Raw genomic sequence first — 4,519 nt, forward strand, 5'->3', positions numbered from 1 at the left:
TAATCTGCAAAAGTTTTATTTTTTTCTCTTTTGGCTTATCTTGTATTAAATCTTCAGCAAAATTTTCTTCTCTCTATGTACATGGGCTTTCTTATGCATTTTAAGAAATTATCCTCTTGAAATAGCCCCGCACATGTGATACGTATATATACTTTATAAGCCAAAAATTAAAAAAAGATACATATTAATCAGTAATATGTATGATAAATATGTGTAAAGGTAAATTGGCCCAAAAGAGTTCCGAATATTGGCGCAATTGATACATTTGAAGACAACAAATTGGCGCAAATGATAACCCTGAAAAATAATAATTGGCACAAAAGGACTCCTGCCTTTTAAAGGCAGATCTGCACCGTGTTAATATTAAACTTAATCCCGCATGCAGCTGTAGCCATGCTGTTAGAGATTGTATTCATAATTTTTTCGAGTGCCCATTTCACAATGAAGCAAGAGAAATATTGTTTTTTTTTTTTATTTCAAAAAGATATGCTATACCAATTGAGCTTCTACTGGCTGATCACGTTGACCTGTATACATTTCAGAAAAGTAAAGAAATTTTTGAATTTGTTCAATCTTATATCAGAAATCTGTGATAGCGATAATTTGTGTAAATTGTACATCGTCGTTTGGAACTATTTATAGAGATTATTTTTTCACTAACAAACTTCTCGGTCATAAATTGTCATTATATTGTTAAACTAATTATCATTTTATCAAAAGTCTTATTTCCGTCTTTGCGAATATAAATTTGACACTGAATAGTAACTTAATACACAAAAAGCTTTTCAAACGGTATGCGTTACATGTTAATAAAATTAAGACATTTTTTTCTTAACCCATTTTTTTTTTATTAAATAATTAAATTTATTTATTTCATATAAAATTTAAATGTAAATTTTATAAATAAGTTAATAAGACGTGATGTCCACTTTGGCCCTGTCACAATTACACAAAGATTCAGAACTTCACATACATCTAAAATTCTGAATTCATACTTTGTCACACTTCACGCCAGTCCATATTACAACAATATTATATAGCATTTTCTGTTTTGTTTATAGTTTGTATTACATGCATTCTTATTTAGATTGTTGGCATTATCTTATGTATTTTGTGTTTGTATTTGTATATGGAGAGGTGTTGTAATTTGTGTTCAATCACATTTACTACTTTTGGAAATAAAATGTGTTTAAGGTGGTACCTAACACGACAGGGAGTTAACTCTGTAAAAATCAGCTGAACGTTTTAATCACGTTCCATTGTTAAGGAAATATTAAGCTTCTCAATGATCAAAATAAGTGTTTGTCAAACTGCTATGTATCCAATGAAATTTTTTCCGATAAAGTGTGTTGTTCAAGATTTTAATTTTTTTTTATATTTTTGTCAGAGGATCAAAGTAAACATTTTGTCAAAATTTCAAGAAAATTAAACGAGCGGAATTAGTTTTAGTCACATTTTTTGGAACCACCTTAAACAATAAACAAAACAAAAATACGGTAAACGTATGTAAGTCACTCAAAAAAAAACTCACGTGAAAAGTAACAAACTTGTACATTTGGTACATGTGTAGAGCTCTGATACACGTACGTGTATATGTAAGAAAAACAGTCACAGAAATCACTAATCCATGTCAATATTAAGTTTTGAAAACAATTCAACAGAGACTAATAATATGACTTCAATTTATTATTTTCTGTTCTTGTAATTCATCTTCATAAACTACCTATGCCCTAAACAGAATATAATACGGATGGAATCAAAATGTTGAAATAAAGACGTCCGTATAGAAATACCGCGAATGACCACCTCAATATCACGCACTGTGGACTTGATAGGAAGATATAGTTGGTACAAAGGACATGAAATATAAAAGTAGACTGTGCTATTATAAATAAATAAATAATTTCAAATTATATATTCATATCTTTGGTAATGACAGTGTTATTAAATGTTTTATCGACACGGCACGCACTCTATTGATGGTCATCTGTGTGTAATCGATTGAAATTTGTGTTCATTCAACCAGAACCCGTTAATTACGCACGTGTATACAGATTGTACATGAATGTATTATTTCAGCATGTTATAGTATTTTTGTTTTATGGGTATTGTATTTTGTAAAAAAAAAACATAATCAAAATTTGTGGTATTTCTACGCACCGGAAAAAAAAGTTGTTTTAAACATTTTCTATCTATTTTCTAATAAGTTCAATAATAGAAAAAAGAATATTTTGTTATCACAACACACACGCACAAGTCAATTTAAAAAGTTACTTGTCATTGTTTCATATTTTAATGGATAATCAGAGGTTTATGGAAGTTGCATGTTGAGTGCAACTTTAGATACGAAACCATATTGACATTTTGTAGAAAACCTGCATACTGCAATGATTTAACATAAATCCTGCATTTTCAACAAATTTCATTTTTTCTAGGAGAAAAACAATCTAAAGGAAAACATGTTCCCGTTGTAAAATATCTGATTCAATGGTAAGAAAAATTGTTCCCATCGAAGAAACAAATGTTCCCATGGGAAGAAAAATCGTTCCCATGGGAAGAAAAATTGTTCCCATCGGAAAAGTTAAATTCCCATGGGAACTTTTAGTATTCTTCTTTTCCCATGGGAACTGTAAAATTCTCATGGGAAAAGTATTTTTTCCGATGGGAACTTCTAATTTTCCCATGGGAATTTTTAAATTTCCCATGGGAAATTTACTTTTAATCAGTTGTGGTGACAACAATGACATGTTTGGACATATGGGGAAATTTAATTTTTTCAATTATCTATCACTTGGCCAAAAAATGTTTTTGTTATCTTGTAAGACAACAAAGTCAGATTTGCCAATTCTGGAACTGAAAATTTAATTTGTCCCGCACGGTGTTATATCCTGGTTCCACAATAAGTTTAAAGTTGAAAACAATACTGATATGCTTTCCCATATAGAAGAAATACCGACATAGCTTGATAATACAATTAATTATCTAATTACTACCACAATTTTATATTCATAAGTTTTGTAATTTTCATTGTTATTAATACATGTTATATCAGTATTACAAACCTAATCTTGAACTCTATGCTATTTTTGGGAAATTTATAGGAATTTAAATGTGTGACGTCACATTGTGTGTCGATTTCTTCGGCTAACATATAATACGTTGTTCGGCTGTGCCTTTTTTATGTGCTGATTTAGGTTGTTTTACGTATTCGTTTTATTCTGTAGTTAGTCACCACTTCGGTGTTAACATGTATATCTATTATATAGTCATTTTTATAAATTTACTGTTTGCAAAAGTATGAATTATTCTAAATACTAAGGATTTTCTTATCCCAGGCATATAAACTAAGCCGTATTTGGCACAACTTTTTGGAACATTTGGTCCTCAATGCTCTTCATCTTTGTACTTGTTTTGGCTTTCGAACTTTTTTATCTGAGCGTCACTGATGGGTCTTATGTAGACGAAACGCGCGTCTGGCGTATTAAATTATAAGCCTAGTACCTTTTTGATAGCTATTATTTGTGTTTGTCTCTGTCCTGTATGTTCTCCCATTTATTTGTATTCTAGTCCTGTCATGTAACCTTGTCATTTTAATGTTATATTTAACATTGCCATAAAAGCGGGAGATTTGGCTAGCCACATAACCAGGTTCAACCCACCATTTTTTCTTAAAATGTTCTGTACCAAGTCAGAAAAATGGCCATTGTTATATTATAGTTCGTTTCTGTGTGTGTTGCATTTTAGTGTTGAGTTTATGTTGTTTCGTTGATCACCTCTTATATTTGATGTGTTTCCCTCAGTTTTAGTTTGTATGTATGTATAAGTTCCACAAGAACAAACAATCGAAAACATATTTTCTTGGGAACATATACATGTTCATCTATTGTCCCTGAATAGTTTCCCCGGAACACAACAAACGTTAAACCATTCTCCCTGATTAATTTCCCCGGAAAGTAACAAATGCAAAATAATCATTATACATTTATAGATATTGTTGAATTAAAAACGTTTCGTTTTTATTTTATTTTTTTCTATTTCACAAGTTCTCTTATATGTCGTTCTAGTAAAGGACAAAAACAAGAAGAATATTTCCAGAACAGTCAATAACCAGAACAGTGAAGGTTGAGTAACGGAAACCAAGAAATTTTTGGCAGGTTTTTAGGTTGGTCATTGTTAAGATGTAACACCACTAATTCGGGCCCGGCCAGAAAGCACATACCAGAAAGTAGTACATATTTAACATAAAATAGTTCCTACGCATGAGTGTAACTTTCAAAATATGTAGAATATTTAGCTATTTTTGGTATCAAATGAAAGCTGAATGACTGGTGATCATTGTAGAACACTTTTTGACTTATAAATATGAATATTTAAAAAACTGCACCAAATTTTAAAAAGAGGGTACATTTTGCCTCTTTGTCAAATCTGAAGTACCTGTTTTGATACATCTGAAGTTCCGGGAACCAGTTCTTTCTTATATGCCACTAAAGGTATGTTGATTTTTTCAGTACAAGACACC

This window comes from Mytilus californianus, unplaced genomic scaffold (genome assembly GCF_021869535.1).
Source record: "Mytilus californianus isolate M0D057914Y unplaced genomic scaffold, xbMytCali1.0.p SCAF_12, whole genome shotgun sequence".
Lineage (NCBI taxonomy): Eukaryota > Metazoa > Mollusca > Bivalvia > Mytilida > Mytilidae > Mytilus > Mytilus californianus.